Below are 26,973 nucleotides of genomic sequence, written 5' to 3'. Positions count from 1 at the left end.
TGCCGAACCTCACTTTGGCAACTTTCAAGTTCTCCATGTCAAAGACTGGGAGACATGGGGACCCCACCCCTGGCACTGCAGACCCCAGCCTATAGTACCAGAGCCCTTTGTTTCACCTATGGATAAGTTGCTCAAGCTCTTTCCATCCATTGCCCATTCTCTCTTCTGTATCTTCAAACTTCTTCTTTTTTTTTTTTAAATTATACTTTAAGTTCTAGGATACATGTGCACAACATGCAGGTTTGTTACATATGTATACATGTGGCATGTTAGTGTGCTGCACCCATTAACTTGTCATTTACATTAGGCATATCTCCTAATGCTATCCATCCCCCCTCACCCTACCCAACAGGTCCTGGTGTGTGATGTTCCCCTTCCTGTGTCCAGGTGTTCTCATTGTTCAATTCCTACCTATGAGTGAGAACATGCGGTGTTTGGTTTTTTTGTCCTTGCAATAGTTTGCAGAGAATGATGGCTTCCAGCTTCATCCATGTCCCTACAAAGGACACGAATTCATCCTTTTTTATGGCTGCATAGTATTCGATGGTGTAGATGTGCCACATTTGCTTAATCCAGTCTATCATTGATGGACATTTGGGTTGGTTCCAAGTCTTTGCTATTGTGAATAGTGCCGCAATGAACATACGTGTGCATGTGTCTTTGTAGCAGCATAATTTATAATCCTTTGGGTATATACCCAATAATAGGATGGCTGGGTCAAATGGTATTTCTAGTTCCAGATCCTTGAGGAATCGCCACACTGACTTCCACAATGGTTGAACTTGTTTACAGTCCCGCCAACAGTGTAAAAATGTTCCTATTTCTCCACATCCTCTCCAGCACCTGTTGTTTCCTGACTTTTTAATGATCGCCATTCTAACTGGTGTGAGATGGTATCTCATTGTGGTTTTGATTTGCATTTCTCTGATAGCCAGTGATGATGAGCATTTTTTCATGTGTCTGTTGGCTGCATAAATGTCTTCCACTGAGAAGTGTCTGTTCATATCCTTCACCCACTTTTTGATGGGGTTGTTTTTTTCTTGTAAATTTGTTTGAGTTCTGTGTAGATTCTGGATATCAGCCCTTTGTCAGATAAGTAGATTGCAAAAATTTTCTCCCATTCTGTAGGTTGCCCGTTCACTCAGATGGTAGTTTCTTTTGCTGTGCAGAAGCTCTTTAGTTTAATTAGATCCCATTTGTCAATTCTGGTTTCTCTTGCCATTGCTTTTGGTGTTTTAGACATGAAGTCATTGCCCATGCCTATGTCCTGAATGGTATTGCCTAGGTTTTCTTCTAGAGTTTTTATGGTTTTAGGTCTAACTTTAAGTCTTTAATCCATCTTGAATTAATTTTGGTATAAGGTGTAAGGAAGGGATCCAGTTTCAGCTTTCTACATATGGCCAGCCAGTTTTCCCAGCACCATTTATTAAATAGGGAATCCTTTCCCCATTTCTTGTTTTTGTCAGGTTTGTCAAAGATCAGATGGGTGTAGATGTGTGGTATTATTTCTGTGGGCTCTGCTCTGTTCCATTGGTCTATATCTCTGTTTTGGTACCAGTAGCATGCTGTTTTGGTTACTATAGCCTTGTGGTATAGTTTGAAGTCAGGTAGCATGATGCCTCCAGCTTTGTTCTTTTGGCTTAGAATTGTCTTGGCAATGCTGGCCCTTTTTTGTTTCCATATGAACTTTAAAGCAGTTTTTTCCAATTCTGTGAAGAAAGTCATTGGTAACTTGATGCGGATGGCATTGAATCTGTAAATTATCTTGGGCAGTATGGCCATTTTCACAATACTGATTCTTCCTATCCATGAGCATGAAATGTTCTTCCATTTGTTTGTGTCCTCTTTTATTTCGTTGAGCAGTGGTTTGTAGTCCTCCATGAAGAGGTCCTTTGCATCCCTTGTAAATTGGATGCCTAGGTATTTTATTCTCTTTGAAGCAATTGTGAATGGGAGTTCACTCATGATTTGGCTCTCTGTTTGTCTGTTATTGGTGTATAAGAATGCTTGTGATTTTTGCACATTGATTTTGTATCCTGCGACTTTGCTGAAGTTGCTTATCAGCTTAAGGAGATTTTGGGCTGAGATGATGGGGTTTTCTAAATATACAATCATGTCATCTGCAAACAGGGACAATTTGACTTCCTCTTTTCCTAACTGCATACCCTTTATTTCTTTCTTCTGTCTGATTGCCCTGGCCAGAACTTCCGACACTATGTTGAATAGGAGTGGTGAGAGAGGGCATCCCTGTCTTGTGCCAGTTTTCAAAGGGAATGCTTCCAGTTTTTGCCCATTCAGTATGATATTGGCTGTGGGTTTGTCATAAATAGCTCTTATTATTTTGAGATACGTCCCATCAATACCTAATTTATTGAGAGTTTTTAGCATGAAAGGCTGTTGAATTTTGTCAAAGGCCTTTTCTGCATCTATTGAGATAATCTAGTGGTTTTTGTCTTTGGTTCTTTTTATATGCTGGATTATGTTTATTGGTTTCTGTATGTTGAACCAGCCTTGCATCCCAGGGATGAAGCCCACTTGATCATCGTGGATAAGCTTTTTGATGTGCTGCTGGATTCGGTTTGCCAGTATTTTATTGAGGATTTTTGCATCGATGTTCATCAGGGATATTAGTCTAAAATTCTCTTTTTTGGTTGTGTCTCTGCCAGGCTTTGGTATCAGGATGATGCTGGCCTCATAAAATGAGTTAGGGAGGATTCCCTCTTTTTCTATTGATTGCAATAGTTTCAGAAGGAATGGTACCAGCTCCTCCTTGTACCTCTGGTAGAATTCGGCTGTGAATCCATCTGGTCCTGGACGTTTTTTGGTTGGTAGGCTATTAATTATTGCCTCAATTTCAGAGCCTGTTATTGGTCTATTCAGGGATTCAACTTCTTCCTGGTTTAGTCTTGGGAGGGTGTATGTGTCCAGGAATTTATCCATTTCTTCTAGATTTTCTAGTTTATTTGTGTAGAGGTGTTTATAGTATTCTCTGATGGTAGTTTGTATTTCTGTGGAATCGGTGGTGATATCCCCTTTATCATTTTTTATTGTGTCTATTTGATTCTTCTCTCTTTTCTTCATTATTAGTCTTGCTAGTGGTCTATCAGTTTTGTTGATCTTTTCAAAAAACAAGCTCCTGGATTCATTGAATTTTTTGAAGGGTTTTTTGTGTCTCTATCTCCTTCATTTCTGCTCTGACCTTAGTTATTTCTTGCCTTCTGCTAGCTTTTGAATGTGTTTGCTCTTGCTTCTCTAGTTCTTTGAATTGTGATGTTAGGGTGTCAATTTTAGATCTTTCCTGCTTTCTCTTGTGGGCATTTAGTGCTATACATTTCCCTCTACACACTGCTTTAAATGTGTCCCAGAGATTCTGGTATGTTGTGTCTTTGTTCTCATTCATTTCAAAGAACATCTTTATTTCTGCCTTCCTTTCGTTATCTACCCAATAGTCATTCAGGAGCAGGTTGTTCAGTTTCCATGTAGTTGAGCGGTTTTAAGTGAGTTTCTTAATCCTGAATTCTAATTTCATTGCACTGTGGTCTGAGAGACAGTTTGTTATAATTTCTGTTCTTTTTCATTTGCTGAGGAGTGCTTTACTTCCAACTATGTCATCAGTTTTGGAATAGGTGTAATGTGGTGCTGAGAAGAATGTATATTCTGTTGATTTGGGATGGAGAGTTCTGTAGATGTCTATCAGGTCTGCTTGGTGCAGAGCTGGGTTCAATTCCTGGATATCCTTATTAACTTTCTGTCTCGTTGATCTGTCTAATGTTGACAGTGGGATGTTAAAGTCTCCCATTATTATTGTGTGGGAGTCTAAGTCTCTTTGTAGGTCTCTAAGGACTTGCTTTATGAATCTGGGTGCTCCTGTATTGGGTGCATATATATTTAGGATAGTTAGCTCTTCTTGTTGAATTGATCCCTTTACCATTATGTAATGGTCTTCTTTGTCTCTTTTGATCTTTGTTGGTTTAAAGTCTGTTTTATCAGAGACTAGGATTGCAAACCCTGCCTTTTTTTGTTTTCCATTTGCCTACTAGATCTTCCTCCATCCCTTTATTTTGAGCCTATGTGTGTCTCTGCAAGTGAGATGGGTCTCCTGAATACAGCACACTGAAGGGTCTTGATTCTTTATCCAATTTGCCAGTCTGTGTCTTTTTATTGGAGCATTTAGCCCATTTACATTTAAGGTTAATATTGTTATGTGTGAATTTGATCCTGTCATTATGATGTTAGCTAGTTATTTTGCTTGTTAGTTGATGCAGTTTCTTCCTAGCATCGAGGGTCTTTACAATTTGGCATGTTTTTGCAGTGGCTGGTATCGGTTGTTCCTTTCCATGTGTAGTGCTTCCTTCAGGAGCTCTTGTAGGGCAGGCCTGGTGGTGACAAAAATCTCACAGCATTTGGTTGTCTGTAAAGGATTTTATTTCTCCTTCACTTACGAAGCTTAGTTTGGCTGGATATGAAACTCTGGGTTGAAGATTCTTTTTTTTAAGAATGTCGAATATTGGCCCCCACTCTCTTCAGGCTTGTAGAGTTTCTGCCAAGAGATCCGCTGTCAGTCTGATGGGCTTCCCTTTCTGGGTAACCCGACCTTTCTCTCTGGCTGCCCTTAACATTTTTTCCTTCATTTCAACTTTGGTGAATCTGACAATTATGTGTCTTGGAGTTGCTCTTCTCGAGGAGTATCTTTGTGGCATTCTCTGTGTTTCCTGAATTTGAATGTTGTCCTGCCTTGCTAGGTTGGGGAAGTTCTCCCGGATAATACCCTGCAGAGTGTTTTCCAACTTGATTCCATTCCTCCCGTCACTTTCAGAGACACTGATCAGATGCAGATTTGGTCTGTTCACATATTCCCATATTTCTTGGAGGCTTTATTCATTTTTTTCTACTCTTTTTTCTCCAAACTTCTCTTCTCACTTCATTTCATTCATTTGATCTTCAATCACTGATACCCTTTCTTCCAGTTGATTGAATAGGCTACTGAAGCTTGTGCATTCATCACGTAGTTCTCATGCCATGGTTTTCAGCTCCATCAGGTCATTTAAGGACTTGTCTACACTGCTTATTCTAGTTAGCCATTCGTCTAATCTTTTTTCAAGGTTTTTAGCTTCTTTGCGATGGCTTCGAACTTCCTCCTTTAGCTCTGCGAAGTTTGATCGTCTGAAGCCTTCTTCTCTCAACTTGCCAAAGCCATTCTCCATCCAGCTTTGTTCTGTTGCTGGTGAGGAGCTGTGTTCCTTTGGAGAGGGAGAGGTGCTCTGATTTTTAGAATTTTCAGCTTTTCTGCTCTGTTTTTCCCCCATCTTTGTGGTTTTATCTACCTTGGTCTTTGATGATGGTGACGTACAGATGGGGTTTTGGTGTGGATATCCTTTCTGTTTGTTAGTTTTCCTTCTAACAGTCAGGACCCTCAGCTGCAGGTCTGTTGACATTTGCTGGAGGTCCACTCCAGACCCTGTTTGCCTGGGTATGAGAAGCGGAGGCTGCGGGACAGCGAATACTGCTGAACAAATGTTGCTGCCTCATCATTCCTCTGGAAGCTTCATCTCAGAGCAGTACCCGGCTGTGTGAGGTGTTGGTCTGCCCCTACTGGGGGGTGCCTCTCAGTTAGGCTACTCGGGGGTCAGGGACCCACTTGAGGTGGCAGTCTGTCCATTCTCATCTCTGAATCTCCATGCTGGGAGAACCACTACTGTCTTCAAAGCTGTCAGACAGGGACATTTAAGTCTGCAGAGGTTTCTGCTGCCTTTTGTTTGGCTATGCCCTGCCCCCAGAGATGGAGTCTACAGAGGCAGGCAGGCCTCCTTGAGCTGTAGTGGGCTCCACCCAGTTCGAGCTTCCCAGCCACTTTGTTTACCTACTCAAGGCTCAGCAATGGTGGGCGCCCCTCCGCCAGCCTTGATGCCATCTTGCAGTTTGATCTCAGACTGCTGTGCTAGCAATGAGTGAGGCTGCGTGGGTGTGGGACCCTCCAAGCCAGGCGCGGGAAATAATCTCCTGGTGTGCCATTTGCTAAGACCATTGGAAAAGCGCAGTATTAGGGTGGGAGTGACCTGATTTTCCAGATGCCGTCTATCACAGCTTCACTTGGCTAGGAAGGGGAATTCCCTGACCCCTTGTGCTTCCCAGGTGAGGTTATGCCTCACCCTGCTTTGGCTCACGCTCAGTGGGCTGCACCCCCTGTCCTGCACCCACTGTCCAACAAGCCCCAGTGAGATGAACCTGGTACCTCAGTTGGAAATGCAGAAATCACCTGTCTTCTGCATCACTCATGCTGGGAGCTGTAGACTGGTGCTGTTTCTATTTGGCCATCTTGGAACCGCCTCAAAAAGTCAAGTCCCAAACTTCTTTTCATTAATCCAATACTTCCAGTTTCTGTGCTGACACTCCCTAATTCTTAACACCTCACTGAACTCTGATGTCTATTCCCATCCATCTACTGAAATTTCTTTTCCTGAAGTCATCAATAACAGCTAATGTGATGTCCAAATGATCCCTTTTGGTCCTTACTTTTGCTAACATTTTAGAGGCACCTTGCTTCTTCTAACACTATGCCTTTTGCTTTGTGGACAACATTTCTTGGTCTTCTCCTTCCTTCTGACCCACCCCTCCCTCCATCTCCTATACAGGTTCTTTTCATCTACCAATCACTTAAACATTGTTTAGGATTCTCGTCTACCCTGTTTATGGGGCACAATCAACTACAGTGATCACATTTATTATTAAGGCTTGAATTATCCTCTATCTGTGATATTTCCCAAATATATGTGTAATAGACTGTGCACACAAACACACCAGTCCAGATGTGTCTTTTGAGTTTCAGACATGAAGACATAACTAGATACTGAAAAATCACACTTGGAGGTAGTATCTATTCAAGATAAAACCAATCATTTCTCCCTTCAAACTTTCTCATTCTCTTGAGTGCCTTTGTTTTAGCAAAAAAAATCCCATTTATCCACTTCTTGAACCAGATACGTGGAGGTCACATCAACTCACACCCTCTTAGACATGCAGTGGGTCTGCCTTCTAAGTAGCCCTTGGATTTGCACAGTTCTCTCCATTCAGACTGTTTATCCCTAGTGCATGCACACGCCATCTCTCTCATATACTGCAAAAACTACCATGTCTCCCAACCTCCCTTCCTCCTTGCTGTTAATCCGCTGTCTACCCTATGACATCATGCCACTCCCTGCTTGAGATTCTTCAACAATTTTTTCATTGCTACTAAGATAAAATCCAACTTAAGGCCTTGAGTTTACTATATGGCCTCTAACTATAGATTCATCTCCAGGTTGATTTCTGGATATGTTGGCACATATTTTACTCTCAAAATGTACTGAAATTCTTTCACTCCCTCCCATCTCCCTCAGCTGTTCATGTTCTTGGCCAACAATTTTCTTTCTGCCAAGAATCCTCCTCTTCACATCACCTTCTTCTGGCAATTCAACTGTTCCTCCAAGTCTCAATTGAAGCATAAGTTTCTCAGGAAGAACTTCTGTAGCCCACTGAAGAGCATAAATTCCTTAGTACATGCCTGAACACCACCGTGCATTCCCCCATTATAACACATTTCCCAGTTTATTATCGTTATTTATTTACCATCTGTTTCCTCACTATATATAAATTCCATGAGAAAAAATGATGATAGTTATCTTCCCACTGAAGTTTACCCAAGACCCACCTTCACACTTAATACAAGGTAGGCATTCAAAAAATAATGAACAAATAATAAACATGGCAAATTGTACATCCTAAGGCTTTCTTGCCTTTTAATAAATAAACATAGAAAAGACTTATATAATCAACAGATTATACTGAGGGAATGTGTAAGCATAAATCCTATGGCCTAGTACTCTAGGAAGTGGATGGTTGTGGAGGGCTACTGAGATACAGATCCCCCATCTGTGTTCTCACAATGAGAGTTGGATGTTTATTTGTTCTTCTTGTCTCTGCTTTCTCGCATTGATCAGTGCAATATTTAGCTGACCCACATTAATCATTTTTAAAGCCTTTGGACATCAAAGACCTGGGCTTATGTACAACCACTTTTGCCTAAATTGGTTCCAGATGATCATGCTAAAAAACAACCTATTTTAAGACAAATCAACTATGAGTAATGTGAGAATTAAAGTGAGGAAATGAAGACTTAAGCTAAACAGAGAGGAGGGGATTTACAAGGAAATCAAGGTAAGATGCATTAGTCTGCTACAAGAGTTTTGTTTTTCTTCCTAATAAATATAACGGCAGCCTAATAACAAACATTTAAATGGTTCTAAGTACATCACTGAGGACACCAGTGCTACTCATCACATTTATTTAACCACTGTCTGATCAGTTTCCGAAATAGGGAAGCTCTAATGGATTTAAATACGTGTACTTGAAAATCAGTTTTATGATTTCTGATCCTACTTTATTTCCCTTGACATTAAACTCTCATTCTCCACACTAAAGAAAGTTCAATGAGCTAAGTAGTTATTGAATTGCTCATTTCCTCCAAATTTATCTGTGGGTTTTTTTTGTTTGTTTCCTTCACAGTGTGTCACTTGCCCCTTTAAGTATGTCTAGCTCTTTGATATTTCCCACCCCTAACACTTTTTGACCTCATGACTTAAACAACTGATGATGCTTACCGAGAATCAATGTCTGTGAATGCCATCCTGTCCCTTACCTCCCATTAAAACCTCAAGTTGTACGCTGTTGTGCCTTCCTATAACCTGACCTGTAAGCATTTAGACACCATTGTAATTAAATAATTGCTCTTGGAATGTTATTTTTTCCCATCAGACTAAAAGCACTATGAGTAAAAGGAAAATTATAAATGCTGGTCAAGCAACCTTAGTTCTTCCAAAGAATACATGTGCATAATTTCATAAAAATAATTAGGCAAACACCGCATGTTTTCACTCATAAGTGGGAGTTGAACAATGAGAATACATGGACACAGGGAGGGGAACATCACACAATGGGGCCTGTCAGGTGGTCGGGGGGCTAGCGGAGGGACAGCATTAGGAGAAATACCTAATGTAGATGACGGGTTGATGGGGGCAGCGAACCACCATGGCACAGTGTATACCTATGTAAGAAACCTGCATGTTCTGCACATGTACCCCAGAACTTAAAGTATAATAAAAAATGAAATAAAATAAATAATTAGGCAAATCCTTGGCCATGTTGAGAGACAGATCAAATTGATTGCTTCTGCCTTTTAACTTTTACTGACAAAACAGAAGACGATCCTCAAGATTTAGAATTAGATTTGACTAATTAAAAGACAAAAGTCTTATCTCCATAGGTAAAGTAGCCATTTCTGTTTTCTTTCTAACATTCTTGATCTTGTAATTCATGTAAAATTATTTCAGGAGCCTCTTATTTGCACTTCCAGAAAGAGTTCATTTTGGCCTCAAACTATTATATGTTTGCAAGATTAATTTTCTTAGTATAACACTTTATTGTGTCAGAGCATTGTTCATTTTTTCAAATATATATATTGTCAACATTATAAAATTAAAATATTTTTCCAGATATGGAAGGTCTTTCACAATCTAACTCAATCCTATTATCCACCCTTGCTTTGAACCATTCTGAAGATCTTTCTACTCTAATCAAATTTATTTTCTTCCTGCCCCTTCGCACCTATTTGCACAAATTCTTCTTTGATTTTTATCTTATTTTGTCACATATATTGAATATCAACCTTTACTTCAATTGATTCAAGCCCTACCCCATCCTTCAGGAGTGCCCAGTTAAAAACCATATATCCTAAAAAGTATATTTTAGAATATTCAGCCTGAAATAAACTCTTCATCTTTTCAGTCTTAAAAAACTTTTGTGGCTTAAACATAGAAGTTTATTTCTTGCTCAGAGAACAGTATTGAGCCAGTTTACTGGTCATCAAGGTCAGCAAATCCAAGTGACCTAGGAGACAAAGAGTCAGTGCTCTTCAGTGCGTGGCCTTTAAGGTGGCCTTGGCGGTGGTCTGCATTCCAGCTCACCAGAAGGGGACAGAGGGTGGAGAGGCACTAATAAGAGAGCTAGCCAGAATTTGAGATGGAGAATATCACATTTACTCACAATTCCATTGGTGAGAACTCAGTCACATGCCATTTCTAACTTCATGGGAAACTGAAAATGTCATCTAGTCATGTGGCCAGAAAGAAGAGGACATGGACATTTCCAGGCAGCTGCCACAGGTAGAGTGCAAGGTGTTTATTCATATACTTGGGACATTTCTCCTTTAATTGCTATTTGTATCATTTTTACTACTTACCATTTTACACATGCATTTCTTACTTGCTTCAACCCACAGTTCTTTACAAATATCAGAGATCTTCAACAAGATTTCCCTAGATCCTGGCTTGTAGTCAGTTCCTTACTAAATTCACTCACAGGGACTTCTAAGTGAAGATATTTTGAGATATGGTGAAGAGCGAGAACCATACATTTTAGGCACCAGATGTAAGGGGACAGAGTTGCCATGATGTTGTAAAAAGTTGAAGAGAGAGAATTGTGTTCTCAGCCAAACAGAGGGCTTATCAACTCCAGCAAGGAGGTGGGATCTAAGAGAGGAGGTAGGCAGAGCTACACTGTTATTCTTTTGAAGCATTCAAGCTGTCTCATTTATCAAGAAAAATAACATTATTACCTCTAAGAAACATCCTGTTTTAAGAAAAATGGTGTATTCTCAGAGACCAGTGCACATCATCAGCTTGAACAGGTGCATGAATTGAGGCCACTTGATAGAGGAAGTAGTTGAGACTGGTAGGAATGTAATTGACGGTGATCGGTTATTTATTTTGAGCTGAGGTTTGTTCTGATTAGGGATGCCTGACCATGTAGAGCCAGACTGAGAATCAAGAAAGAACCACTAGAGTTAAATAGGAAACTGAGGATGCGCCCAGCAGGAAGCATTAAGAAATGATCTAAAAGGCAAGGTGGGCCTAAATGAAATCTGATGGGTGATAATCTGTGGTATTCCAAGTATACATTACAGTTGATTTCAGGAGAAATCAGGAAATAATTAGTAAAATCTTAAAAATGGATGTGTGTTCAGAGCTAAGATGCCCTTTGATATGGTTTGGCTCTGTGTCCCCACCCAAATCTCATGTTGAATTGTAATCCCCACGTGTCAGGGGAGGGACCTGGTGGGAGGTGATGATTGGATCATGAGGGCTGTTTCCTCCATGCTGTTCTCATGATGGTGAGTGAGTTCTCCTGAGATCTGATGGTTTAAAAGTGTGTGGCAGTTCCCTATTTGTTCTCTCTCTCTCTCTCTCTCTCTCTCTCTCTCTCTCTCTCTCTACCCTGCTCTGCCACGGTAAGATGTGCTTACTTCCCCTTCGCCTTCTGCTATGATTTTAAGTTTCCTAAGGCCTCCCAGTCATGCTTTCTGTTAATCCTACACACTGTGAGTCAATTAAACCTCTTTTCTTTATAAACAACCTAGTCTCAGGTAGTTCTTTATAGCAGTGTGAAAACGGACTAATATACCCTTCAAAAATGTTGGAAAAGACAGTGCCAAGAGCTGGTTGGGTGGCAGGTATAAGTTCCAAGATAGCAAAAGGGGAAACTGCTGCAGATAGCAAACTAATGGAAATAACTCTCCCCTCCATATACAACCAATTTTGTATTGTTGATTCCATCTCTAGAACTGGCCCATCACCATGGCACAAGTCCAGTCTACACCACTATCTGCTTTCACCTGGAATATTAAATATCCTTCTTATTGGTCTTTCCATATTTACTCTCAATTCCCTCCAATTGACTTTCCACACTGCAACTAGAATGATCTTTAAAACTGCTGTATTTTTAGGGATTACTCATACAATAGATGCTAATAAAGAACTTGGGGCCGAGCATGGGGGCTCATGCCTGTAATCCCAGCATTTTGAGAGGCCAGTGCTGGAGGATCACTAGGTCAGGAGTTCAAGACCAGCCTGGCCAACATGGTGAAACCGTCACTATTTAAAAATATATATATATATTATATATATATATTATATATATGTTATATATATATTATATATTATATATATTTTATATATATATTATATATTATATATATTTATTTATACAAAATTAGCTGGGCACGGTGGCAAGTGCCTATAATCCCAGCTATTCAGGAGGCTGAGGCAGGAGAATTGTTTGAACCTGGGAGGCGGAGGCTGCAGTGAGCTGAGATCATGCCATTGCACTCCAGCCTGGACGACAGGGCGAGATTCTGTTAAAAAAAAAAAAAAAAAAAAAAAAAAAAAAAAAAAAAACTTGGAGGTAGGTAATCTGCTTGGGAAGGGATCACAGGATGCACAGGTGAGGGGGTGTGAGAAATGAATCAGGAAGTGGCAACAGGCCCAGAATTGGATACTACAATGAGCAATGGAGCTCAGTTCCAGTGGGCACTGTCTGAGAAACCACGCAGAACACATATTAGAATGGTCTTGGCCAGGCGCAGTGGCTCATGCCTGTAATCCCAGCACTTTGGGAGGCCGAGGTGGATCACCTGAGGTCAGGAGTTCGAGACCAGCCTGACCAACATGGTGAAACCCCATCTCTACTAAAAATACAAAATCAGCAAGGTGTGGTGGCACTCGCCTGTAATCCCAGCTACTTGGGAGGCTGAGGCAAGAGAATCACTTGAACCCAGGAGGCGGAGGTTGCAGTGAGCCAAGATTGTGCCATTGCACCCCAGCCTGGTCAACAAGAGCAAAACTCTGTCTCCAAAAAAAAAAAAAAAAAAAATAGAATGGTCTCACTGAGGAATGGGAGCACCATTATTTGTGGAGTTTTACTCTAGTGGACATTTAACCTTTAACAAGTGCAAGGAAGCCACTTGTGCCTATCCAGAGAGTTCATAAGACTTTGGGGGCCTTAATATTACCGTGCACCCCTCCTCAAAAGTTCCCATTCTAGGTCTCAGAATCTTAAGAACCAAATATTATTAAAGAGAGATTCCGTTACAAAACTGAGCTCCCTAATATCTTAAAGTAATAGATAATAATAAAGTATTAGGACTCTGAGAATAATGAAGTATTAGGACCCTGATTTTTGCATAAGAGACCTACCAGATTGTGCATTCCATCTTCTTTCACATTTTCGTCTCCTGTTATTTTTTTTAATATAGTCTGTCCTGTGGCTACAGAACATTTTCCAGTTCTTAAAGTGTGCCCTGAATGATAGTTATGGATCTGAGCCTGTTATTTTCTTTCATCAAGGATTCTAGGGATGTGAACAAATGCCAGACAACTCCACAACCCATATAATTAGCATTGCTCCCATATGTGTTCAAGTATAAAAGTTGTTGCATAAGTTAATGGTTCAGCTTCAATCTTTACCTCAACCCAATTCACCACAGGGGAGACTGAGTAAATATGATGCTCCAAGCTCCAGGGATTATCACTACCCCCACTTGCCATCACCAGCAATAGTTTTTGTTGCTATATGACCAGTGAGTCCTCCACTTGGAACCCCATTCTTAGAATCTGCTTTTTAATATAACTTCTGGTATTATCCCTCTTAGTTTGAGTTCCTTAAATAGAAAATCCTGAGATAAGGACTTCCGTGCAGGTAGTTTATTTAGGATATGATCCAAGAAGCACAAGTGAAACAGTAGAGGAAGTAGGCCAGAGAAATGGAGAAGCTAATAAACAGGTGACTCTGATCACAACAGAAGCTTAATCCCCCTAGGGCATTCTGAAGGACCATGTCAAAATTTCTCAGAATTTTCCCACTGAAGGAAGAAAAATTCTGCTAACTCATTTTTTGCTGAAAACCAATGGTCATGACTTCAAATGCCTAATACTTGCTATAGCTCGCGTGACAGCTGAGCAAGATGTGCTGGCACCAAAAGAAAACTCTCGGGTAGGAAGGCTGAGGGATGAGGGGGCTTGAAATTGGAAGTGGCCAGTGAGTCTGGAAATAGTCCATCTCAGCTGCATGTGAGCTTAGAGCTGGACAAAGAGACAGCATCTGCCTCACTGACCATGCCTCTTCTCACCTTAAAATTATTCAAAGATTTCTTACTGCCAAGCCCTAAACTGTTTCTACAAGCAATAACTCCCCCTATCCCTGAGCCCCCTAGGTCTCTGCCCTTCAGTCATGCTGGTCTATTTTCTGTTCGTCAAACATACTCAGGCAATAACAGTGCCTGTCCATGCATTACTCTGGCTAAAACACACTAGCCCTTATGTTTACTTTGGCTGTATCCAACACATACGTCAGGTTTCTTGAATATCATTTCTCCAGAGATTGCTGTCCTGAAACGTCAGGTAAGGCAAGCTCCTACTGTGCTGCACTCCCACAACATCCTGCAGGTCCACATTTTTAACACTCTTTATCCTTACTGTTCCACAGTCAATGTCTGATCTGATCTTGCCCACTCGATTGTAAACTCCATGAGAAAAGTTTTATTTGTCTTGCTTCTCTAACATCTAGCCAAAGTATCACCCAGTAACCTCTTAACTAATATGTACTGATGGATGGATGGAAGGAAGGAAGGAAGGAAGGAAGGAAGGAAGGAAGGAAGGAAGGAAGGAAGGAAGGAAAGAAGGAAGGAAGGAAGGAAGGAACAACTTAGAGCTAAAGTATAAGATTAGAGAACAATTGGCAGAGCTATTTTGATCTGAAATATTGAGCTAGTGGTCAGGAATTGATTTGAAAACCAGAGGTCAGACTCAGACAATAGGAAACAGAAAGAGGTCCAGATATGAAAATAGAAGACAGCCAGACTTGGGGCAGGCAGCATGCATTCCAGCAACCACCAGCCAATAGGTGCAACTGCTCATTACAATTTCTCTGCAGGGAAGACAATATTAACATGTCATTAACACACGCAAGCACATTTTACCTTCCCGTTTGCTACAACATTAATTCAACAGATGGTCTTGGAGGGCCTGTCTGAAAGAGTCAAAGTTATTTGAGGAAACTTGTTAAGTTTGCAGTTCTCAAAGAGTTCACAGTTTCATAACACAGAACTCAACCATTTTATTACATAATTTGGATACGAAGAGAATAAGCAGTATTAGGACATAACGGTCTTTGTAATAATTCAACATAATTATAGTATTTGTTATTTTTACCTATCTCTTTTTTGTAATAGAATTATGAAAAATACATTAAAGAATTATTAGTAGACTAAGATTTATATTTGAATTTGTCATAGCATTTACAAACTGCAAATTTAAAGGTTTATGTAATTTTGACAAACAAGATAAACAAAACAGTCTCTAATTCTTTTTAAAATAACATAGAAGGAAGTACAAATGAAATCCTTAGTATAATAGTTGCTTCTGCAACTTTGCGCTTTATCAAGCATTCAGTGCCCTAGGTGAGTAACACCTATTTTGGTTGCCTTCCCCTTTTCAGGCTACCCTTTTAGTAGCAAATTCTTATGGCTTGAGTATTTATAAAGCCAGGAACATGATTATTTAGAAGAACCAAGATTGATGGAACTGCAGAAAGGTTACAATTTGTTTAATAGATATTCAATTAAGTAAGCAAATGCATAGAAAAGAACCCAATATAAAAAACTGTGCAGCAGGATTAACTTTCCATCCTTCCTCACACGTGTACTGGTGAACACTCAGCTGAGACTGGTTACTGCAGAGACTGTCATGGCTCCTGTCTAGATCCATTTTTGTTGCCTTCCTGACCCTGAGGCTCCAACCCAAGGTGTACACAGGTGCAACTCGGTACCAAAGCTGATATGATCATTATTGACCATTCTGATAGATTGTTGCTGCCACCAGTTGCATATACGTTGTGCTGTTATTTCTACTTCTGTCTAGTTATTACAACAAATCAGGATATATTAATGTAAAGAAGATGTAGGAAAGAGTATATACTTTGGCAACACAGAGATCAGGACCCAGATCCTTGACCAGATACACATCTGCTCAGTTATCTTTCTGATTGATTTGAACTTTAGTTCCTTACCTGAAAAGTGGGGAGGAACATAGAAGAAACACTCTTACTTCAACACAATGGGCCTTCACGCATGTCCTGAACCTTCACTATGCTTTCATGCAGAAACATAAAACATACTTCTCCTTATGAATGCTCACATCTGCTGTGAATTAGTTCTGATCTGTGTCTGTGGCGTAGAAAAACTGATTCTCATAGGAATAAAAAATATATTTCAGAAAACCCAATCTTATTTTTTTATAGATAGAAAGAAAATATATAAGTAATACGGGAAGAAATTGAAACAGAGCAGAGTATCTATTGATTCTTTCCTTGGGGGAAATATATCTACAAAGATAATTGGGCCAAATAGGATAGAAAGGATTTAGGAGCATCAGTCAGGACAGAATCTCAACAATTTTCATTACATACTTCTCTTTTTCCAATTTTGTGTGTGTCTCAGTCTGCTTAGGCTGCTATGATGAACTGCTATAAACTGAGTAGCTTATAAATAATAGAAATATATTTCTCACAGCTCTAAAGGGTGGGAAGTCCAAGATCAAGGTAAATTCAGTGTCTGGAGAAGACAAGGCAGCTTTCTGACGCCTCCTTTACAAGGAAACTAATCCCATTCATGTGGGTTCCAGCTTCATAATCTAATTACTTCCCAAAGGCTCCATCTCTTAATATCATCATATTTGTAATTAGATTTCAACATATGAATGGGAGTACAGGGGCACAACATTCAGATCATAGCAGTGTATTTCAGAACACATATATTAGTGAATAAAGAAAATGAATCACAGCTGAGGTCTTGCCAATATGAGATCAACTACACTCCTCCCCTTTGCCAGAGCACATCTTAGGGTGCAGTGTGCAGGGCAATTTGCAGCTGTCCTCAACTTGGGGACTGGAAACTGAGTCTAATGCAACTATACCACTAGCTAGTTCTGGGCCTTTGGAGAGGTGGTTGTAGTGGGTTGAAATGGTGGACCTCAAAAGATCTGTGTACACAGCACCTCAGATTGTGACGTTATTTGGGAAAAGGTTGTTTTTTGGAAATGTGACTCAGTTAAGAATCATTGTCAGCAAACTATCGCAAGGACAAAAAACCAAACATCACATGTTCTCACTCATAGGTGTGAATTGAACAATGAGAACACTTGGACACAGGAAGGGGGACATCACACCCCGGGGCCTGTTGTGAGGTGGGGGGAGGGGGGAGGGATAGCATTAGGAGATATACCTAATGTAAATGATGAGTTAATGGGTGCAGCACACTAACATGGCACATGTATACATTTGTAACAAACTTGCACGTTGTGCACGTGTACCCTAGAACTTAAAGTATAATAATAAAAAAATTAATTAATTAAAAAATAAAGAATCTCATAATGAGATCTTCCTGAATTTAGGGTGGTTCTAAATTCAATGACATGTGTCCTTATAAAAGATAGAGGAGGAGACATCTTAGAGAAACACTGGGAAGAAGGCCATGGAAAGACAGAGGCAGAGATTGATGTGGTACAGCCCTAAGCCAAGCAAAAACCAGAGCCATGAAAAGCTGGAAGAGGCAAGGAAGAACTCTTTCCTGCAGCCTTCATCTTGATCTCTTGACAACATCTTGATCTTGGAATTCTGGCCTAGAGAACTATGAGAGAATAAATTTCTGTGGTTTTAAGTCATCATGTATGGGGGTAATTGCTTATGGCAGCCCTAGGAAGCCAATACAGTGGGACTCAGTTTCCTCACATATGAAATAATAGTGTTGGAGTACATGATCTCTAAAGGGCCTTCTAACTTGGATTCATTGACTATGATTAGCTGGCATATAGGGAGGCTGAAAAAAAAATCCTGAGGTTAGAGGGAAGTTATTAAGGAATGTGAGAGATTCTCATTCCTTTGCCAACCTGCATATCCATATAATCTCACCACTCTGCGTGTATGCAAAGTCCAACTCAGAAATAAAACAAGTTTAAAGGCAGAAAAAATATCAGTCTTGTCATGATGCAGGATGCACATCTATAAATATCACAAGGCATTTCCTAGCTCAGAAAATGTATTCCAAGGCCTGCTGCTTAACACTTTATAGTTGTAGTGAAAATGAGTTTAATCTGGTATTTTCCCTTTAGTTAAGTGATCACTTAAAATTCATTTAATCATTCAAATAGCATTTATGCAACATTTTTTCTGGCAGCATATTGTAGGATGTGCTGGAGATACAGAAATCATCAATGACAGCTATGCCCTCCAAAAGCATAGAGTTTAGAGGGGGCAACAGGCAAGTAAACCAAACGTTTTCTTTGTAATAAGTGTGATAACTTCTATTTTAGAGGTATTCTCAGAAAGATATGGAACATAAGGGATGAGCATTTAATTCAACACACAGGAATCAGGAACAGCTTCTTGGATGAGGGTATATATGAAGTATCCTAAAAGATAAGTAGATGTAACCAGAAAAATAGATTACAGTGAAGTGCAATTACACGGAATGATACTGAGACCCGGACGTTAGTGAGCTAAGCCGGGGCATACTATGCATGCGGTGGTGTGGTGGGAAATAGAGATAGGCAAAGATTATCACATAATAATCAGATGTGTCTCAACTGAGTTAAGGCAATGGGATAGGCAGGAAGAAGAAAATTGACAGAACCTGGTGACTGAGTCTCGTTGGAAATAAAGAAAACAGAAGAATACCTGTTGCTGACATGGCAACTAGTAGGACTAGTAGGATATGGTGACTAGTAGCATCATTCCCCACAAGGCTGGAACAGATTGGGCAGAGGATATGGGATGTGGGGAGTTCAGGCTACAGGTACTTGCAGGGTATCTTCATTCAGTTGTCAGTAGTGAGATAAATCTAGAGTAATAAATTTGAATTAAATATTGACTGTTCCATCATCAGTGGGTGAGATTTCTCAGGCAGAGTATATAAAGAACCAACACAGTAATTCTAGGGAACATTAGCACTTGAGGAGCAAGCTGCGGGAGGAAAGTCCGTGAGTGAAAGAGAAGGTGCTGATATACATGAAGGAGCAACACCAGAAGTGTGTTGACTTGTAAGTCAATAGAAGAGGCAATTCACAAGAAAGAAGATTCCAGCAGCATCAGATACTCTGAAAGATAAACTAAGAAAGAAGGAAAGGCGTCCATTAGATATGGCAATTTAAAGACTGGCAAACATAGAATGAAGTAGAGACGTGGCAAAAAAAGAAATATCCAGACTACATAGTGATTCAGTGAAAAAATAGCCCAGGAAGCATGGCACATGCTTGGCAGAGTGTGGCTCTGAAGAGAAAGAAGCATAGCGGGATTTGCAGACAGAGGATGTCAAGAGTCAGGAAGAAGAAAATGAGAGCAGAGACAATATTCTCGAGTATGAAAGAGCAGCTGATGTTAAGAACACAGGTTAAGGCCAGGTGTGGTGGCTCACACCTGTAATTCAAGCACTTTGGGAGGCTGAGGTGGGTGGATCACCTGAGGTCAGGAGTTTGAGATCAGCCTGGCCAACATGGAAAACCCCCGTCTCTACTAAAAATACAAAAATTAGTCAGGCGTGGTGGCACACACCTATAATCCCAGCTACTCAGGAGGCTGAGACAGGAAAATCGCTTAAATCCAGGAGGCAGAGGTTGCAGTGAGCCGAGATTCTGCCACTGCACTCCAGCCTGAGTGACAGAGTGAGACTCCATATCAAAACAAACAAACAAACAAACAAACAAAAACAGAATTCAGGTTAAGACCTGGGCCAGGAAAGGGGCACCATCCAATAAAACAGATAATGAGGGAACAGTGGCCAGAGATTAAGTTTTATTTCTAACCATTGTAATAATGCATACTGTGAGGAGGAAGCTCTTGCTGTGCCTTGGTTTCCTTCTTTGAGAAAAGGAATAATAATAGTATCTATCTCACAGTTTTTAGTGAAAATTAAGTTAGAGAATACAAATAGACATTTCTAAAAGAAGTCATACAAATGGCCAACAGACATATTTAAAAATGCTCAACACCACTAGTCATCAGGGAAATGCAAATCAAACCCAGAATAAGACATCATCTTACCCCAGTTAGAAAGGCTATTATCAAAAAGACAAAAAGTAACAGATGCTGGCAAGGATGCAAAGAAAAGAATGTAAATGAGTAAACCCATTTTGGAACACAGTATGTGAGTTCCTCAGGAAACTAAAAGTGGAACTATCATATGATCCAGCAATCCCACTACTGGGTATTTTGCCAACAGAAAGTAAATTAGTGAAGGGATACCTGCACCCCCACATTTATGGCAGCACTACTCACAATAGCCAAGATATGGAGTAAACCTAAGTGTCCATCAACAGATGAATGGATAAAGAAAATTTGGCACATATACACAATGGAGTACTATTCAGCCATAAAAAAAGGAAATCCTGTCATTTGCATCAACATGGATGTAACTGGAGTTCATTATGTTAAGTGAAATAAGCCAGGCTCAGAAAGGTAAAGACAAATATCATATATTCTCACACATATGTGGGAGCTAAAAATGTAGAACTCATGGAGGTAGTGGGTAGAATGATGCTTACCAGAGGCTGGGAAGGGAAATGAAAGGGGAGATGGAGAGAAGCTGGTTAGCAGGTACAAAGATACAGATAGATTAAAAAAATAAGTTCCAGTATTACACAGAACAACAGGGTGAATATGGTTAACAGTAATGTTTTGTTTTTTTCAAAGTAGCTAGAAGAAAAGATTTGGGATGTTCCCAACACAAAGAAATGATAAATGTTTGAGGTGATGCATATCCCAATTACCCTAATTTGATCATTACACATTGTAAGCTTGTATCAAAATCTCACATATACACCATAAACATGTACACATATTATGTACTAATGATTTTTTATAATGACAGGTTACATGGAATATAGTACAACTGTGCTTAGCACATATTAAGTTTTCACATTTTTACTATTATTATTATTGCTATTATTATTTTCTTAATAGCAGGAGAAAGAGCATGAGTAGTAGTTTTTTTCTTGGAGTGTGTTTTTTGAGGAGGATGTGGCAGCCAGACCGAATGATGAATCTTCAGTGGCGACTAGGAAAATAAGAAAGTCATCTGTCCTCAAAAAACACTAAAGAATCAACTGGAAACCTGTCATCTCAGTAGGTGACCGGAGGTCATACATTTGTGATTTTCTAAATTGGAGAAAAGTAAGGTATGGAAGGAAACAGGTTGGGATGATCTAGAGTTGGAACGAGGCAGTGTGAACACAGAAGAAGGAACAAAAGCAAACAAACTCAGAGGCTGGCAAAAGAGTTTTTAGTTCATGAACCATGAATCACCCAGGTGGTGGAGTAAATTAGGCTCCAGGTAGGTCTGGAATAAATTTGAGTTTTTCAAGGATTTTAAATGTATATCTTTCAGAAAAACAGATAAAGTATTAAACAAAGGTATCTTCAAACCTTAGATTTTAAGATTAGATAAAAACTGCAGAGGTGTAGTTATGAATTTGTTGTTGAGGCAAAGAGAAAACAAAGCACACTGAAGCTAAAAGTAGGGGCTGTGAGGCTAAGTTTCCTATGGATCAGGTGTTCTCCACGCTAGATGCACATTTGAAACCAACATCCATTTTCCACTTTCAGAATATCTGCTTTAATTGTTCTGGGGATGGGATCCAGCTATTGCTGTATTTGGAACTTTCCCTGGGTTGATTCTTACTTGCTGTTAGGGTTGCAAAGCATTGTAATAAATACAGCCTTGAAAAGCAAAATTAATTCTGGCTAAATCATTATGCCAATTGTGATGGTGATGATTATGATAGTCATAATAACAACATAATTATAGTAGTACTAGAGCAGCAGTAGTAGTAGCTGACACTGAACTTATACTGATATCCCAGGGACTCTAAACATTTTAAAATCCATTTTGATGTAATCCCTATTTTGCAGGTTAGAAAATTGAGCCACAAAGACAATCATTAACTTTCCCAAGGTCACAGAGCTAGTTAGTGGAGAGCATGAACTCGGGCATTGTACTTAAGAACTGTCATTCTTAACCATTATGCCACACTTTGACAACTTAACACTCAGAATTGCCACTCCTTAAAGACATCTTCAAGGTTAATGTGCAAGTTGGCATTAAAAAAACAGATTAGTTTTCTCAGGAAGCTAAAATGAGCTAAAGTGAGACATACGTATAAATATACAGACATGTGCCACATAACGACATTTTACTTAATGATGGGCTGCATATAGAACAGTACCCCATAAGATTATCATGGAGCTGAAAAATTCCTTTTCTAGGTTTAGATATGCTCAGATACACAAATATTTACTATTGTGTTACAATTGCCTACAGTATCCAGTACAGTAACATACTGTACAGGTTTGTAGCCTAGGAGCAGTAGGCTATATCATATAGCCTAGATGTGTAATAAGCTATACCATCTAGGTTTGTGTAAGTGCTCTCTATGAAACATTTCTCAGAACTCATCCCGGTCATTAAGCAATACATGACTGTATAATACCAAGGCTGATCTACTAGTGTCTACTAGAAATAAAAATGAAGATTTTAGTCTGTCTGATCTCAACCTATTCAATTAGTTGCCTTCTTTGAAAGAACACAGTTCACCACACATAAAATTAAATAGGCGAAAAAAATAACCTTGTCAAATTATCATATAAAGTTTGCACCAAGAGCTAAGATGTGACATCAAGATTAAAAGGTACACACATCCCGAAGCCAACAGAATCTTCAGGGTTTCTGTGGATAATTTTTTAAATTGATTCTTCCATTTATGACTAAGGCCTCAAAAACAATTGCAGCAAAAACAAAAATTGACAAGTGGGACCTAATAAAACTAAAGAGCTTCGGTCAGGCACTGTGGCTCACGCCTGTAATCCCAGCACTTTGGGAGGCCGAGGTGGGCAGATCACAAGGTCAGAAGTTCGAGACCAATCTGGCCAACATGGTGAAACCCCGTCTCTACTAAAAATACAAAAATTAGCTGGGCCTGGTGGCGGGCATCTGTAGTCCCAAGTACTCAGGAGGCTGAGGCAGAAGAACCGCTTGAACCCGGTAGGTGAAAGTTGCAGTGAGCCAAGACTGTGCCACTGCACTCCAGCCTGGTGATAGAGTAAGACTCAGTCTAAAAACAACAACAACAAAAACAAAACAAAACAAAACAAAAAAACTAACGAGCTTCTGCACAGCAAAAGAAGCTATCAACAAAGTAAACAGACAACCTACAGAATGAAAAAAAATATTCACAAACTATTCACAAACTGTGCATCTCACAAAGATCAAATATCCAGAATCTATAAGCAACTTAAATAATTTGACAAGCCATAAACCAATAACCCCATTAAAATATGAGCAAAAGACATGAACAGACACTTCTCAAAAGAAGTCATACAAGCAGCCAACAAACATATGAAAAAACGCTCCACATCACTAATTATCAGAGAACTGCAAATCAAACCACAATGAGATACCATCTCTCACCATTATTAAAAATTCAGGCTGGGCGTGGTGGCTCACGCCTGTAATCCCAGCACTTTTGGAGGCCGAGGCAGGTGGATCACAATGTCAGGAGTTCGAGACCAGCCTGGCCAATATGATGAAACCCCATCTCTACTAAAAACACAAAAATTAGCTGGGTGTTGTGGCAGGTGCCTGTAATCCCAGCTACTCAGGAGTCTGAGGCAGAAGAATCACTTGAACCTGAAAGGCAGAGGTTGCAGTGAGCCGAGATCATATTACTGCACTCCAGCCTAAGTGACAGAGCAAGACTCCGTCTCAAAAAAAAAAAAAAAAAAATCAAACAATAGATGCTGTCTGGGCTGTTGAGAAAAAGGAATGCTTATACACTATTGGTGGGAATGTAAATTAGTTTAGCCACTGTGGAAAGTGGTTTGGAAATTTCTCAAAGAACTTCAAACAGAACTACTTTTGACCCAGCAATTCTATTACTAGGTATACATCAAAAAGAAAACAAATCATTCTACCAAAAAGACACATGCACTTGCATGTTCTTCACAGCACTATTCACAATAGAAAAGACATGACTCAACCTTGGTGCCTGTGTTAGTCCATTCTCACACTGCTATAAGGACTTACTTGAGACTGTGTAATTTACAAAGGAAAGAGGTTTAACTGACTCACAGTTCCAAATGGCTGGAGAGGCCTCAGAAAACTTAATATCATGGCAGAAGGGGAAGCAAACACGTCCTTCTTCACATGGCGGAAGGAAGGAGAATGAGAGCTGAGCGAAGGGGAAAGCCCTTTATAAAACCACCAGATCTTGTGAGAACTTGCTCACTATCATAAGAATAGCATGGGGGAAACTACCCAATGATTCAAGTACATCCCACCAGGTCCCTCCCACAACATGTGAGGATTATGGGAACTACAATTCAAGACGAGATTTGGGTGAGGACACAGCCAAACCTTATCAGTGCCCACCAGTGGTAGACTGGATAAAACAAATGTGGTACATATACACCATGGAATACTATGAAGCCATAAAAAATAATGGAATCATGTTCTTTGCAGTTCCATGGATGCATCTGGAGGCCATCACTCTAAGCAAACTAATGCAGAAATAGAAAACCAAATACCACATGTTCTCACATACAAGGGGTAGCTAAACATTTAGTACCCATGGACAAAAACATGGGAATAATAGATACTGCAGACTACAGATGGGGAGGGAGTAAGGAAGGCATGGGTTGAAAAACTCAGGTACTATGCTGAGTACCTGGGAGATGGGGTGATTTGTACCTCAAACCTCAGCATCATGCAATATACCCAGGTAACAAACCTGCATGTGTGCCCCCTGAATCTAAAATAAAAGTTGAAAACAAAAAGTGATTTTTTCAAAGCAGACCTCCCCAGAAAGGACTGTGAGTTAAGAGCCACAGAAATGCCTTTCTGCCTTATGTGTACAACACAAAGTGATTGGCACCTCAAGAAAAGCTCTCTCCATTTTATACCTGGGAGAGAAGAGGAGTCAGAATAAAATTAATTCAGAGAATTTCAGCTGCAGTCTGCTTCTTAAAAATAATAAGCACCTAAAGAACACCTGAAACCAAAGATATCCCCATCTACCAACACATTAAGCTCTTTTTGTGAGTGTGCAATTTACTTTATTATTAAATATGAGGATTCATTAATGAAACTACAGAACTTATACTTAAATTACATTGAGTTTATATACATATATTTAGACATACCTGTATATGTATATATAGTATGTAATAAATAATAGATACGATTAATGTATAATTATATAATAATTTCTATATTATAGGTTTATATATATTTTCACACTGTATCTAATACATAGTATATAGCATATACTATATATAGTCTCAGTGAGTGAATGGTAAAGATGTAAATATACAGTGGTTAAACTCATGTAGTTAGCATAATTTCAGTGAGATTTTAACACTGTTATTATACTGTAGGAGTCAAGCCTTGGACCTACAATGCCAAGGAGCAAGATTTTTTAAATGAAAACTTTGAGACCAGATCCACATTCAAAAATTGAAGAGTATCCAAACAGATGAATATGCATAAGAAATAACAGCATATATGGTAATGAATATACATCTACTTTTCTTGGTAGTTCTCATCCTTTAGCTTCTGTTTCCATCATTATATTTACCTCATTCATACTCCAAACATATTTCCTTTCATAGCTTTGGCTTATCTTTATCCTCAAAGAAATACATAATTGTTCATGACACATCAAAATCAGGGAAGTATACAGACTGAATTAAAGGAGATGGACTTTTATTAAGCATGAAGTCCTGCATCTAAGAATAGGAAGACAGCCATGTATCCATTCTTAGTTGTCACGATAAAATATCTCATTGTCTAAACTAGGCAATTTGATAAAGTATATCTGAATTCACTAGAGGTTGTAAAAAAGAAATGATAATTCTCATGTTTCATGGCTAGGTTAGACCTTAAAAGTCAACTCGGTATTGTATCATTCAACTACAGTGCTTTCTTTAGGTTGAAACAACCCTTTATTATCCAAAACAAAGCACTATTCAGAAGGCTCACAATTTGTCTTGGTAATGAAGCTAACTGTGTCATCAATTACAATCACATGGAATATGGTGATTTTAAGAAGTCTGATCAACAATTCAGTCCTTCACATTAAAATGAGACTAATTATGGAACACATAAATAAAATTTGTTTTCTCTTTTTGATGTCCAACCAGCTACTGATTAAACCATGATGCTGGCTGATTAAATATGTATATGAAAGTGTGTGGGCTTTTTTTTAATTTCAAAATAGTTACTAGTTTTCTAGGTAAATATTTGTGCTGAATTGAAACCCCTATTGAATAATCTATTATTCATTGCTAAATTTACTTAAACTTAGAAACCTGTGTTTACATTTTCTTATAAACTTCCAAGGAGCCATCTCTCACCTAATTCTAGCAAGTTTAAATGTAAACTTATAAATAATTATAACCTTATAAATATAATAAAATGGTAATGCTAACCAAAATTTTTATAGGCCTGAAGATTGGCATAATTCATGCTCTCTTTATAGTCTGTTTCTGCACAGCAGTCATTCACAATCTCATATGCAGACCCATTTATTAATTTATTCGATGAAGATTTATTCTATTAATTATGTTTTAGGCACACTGCTGAGCATTAAGAAAACAACACTCAACAACTTACACGTGTTCCATATCCTCCTGGAGCTTAAATTCACAAACCTGCTGGTGTTAGAAGAATTTTCTCAGCAGTAGGACTAATTTGCTGAATTCACCAATTTATTGATTTGCCAAGAATAGAGAAGTGCATTTCGCATTTAGTAAACTGAATATTCTTATTAAAGCTGTTAAAACATTGTTTTTAAGTTAGTAACAATCTTGTTAAAGCTATTATAAATAACTTTTTGTTAAGTCAGTAAATTTTGTAAATGTGGTGATTGGGCCATTTGACAAGTTCGTCATTCAGTGAATCATTTTTAGAACATGAAGTGTTGCTGAATTCACCTAGAGATGCTTCTTCCTACCCATGTCGATGTTCAAATCCCAGGACTAGCTTGTAAGTGCATCTCACCCAAC

This window comes from Gorilla gorilla, chromosome 17 (genome assembly GCF_029281585.2).
Source record: "Gorilla gorilla gorilla isolate KB3781 chromosome 17, NHGRI_mGorGor1-v2.1_pri, whole genome shotgun sequence".
Taxonomy (NCBI): Eukaryota; Metazoa; Chordata; class Mammalia; order Primates; family Hominidae; genus Gorilla; species Gorilla gorilla.
Note: the sequence above shows the minus strand (reverse complement) of the source record.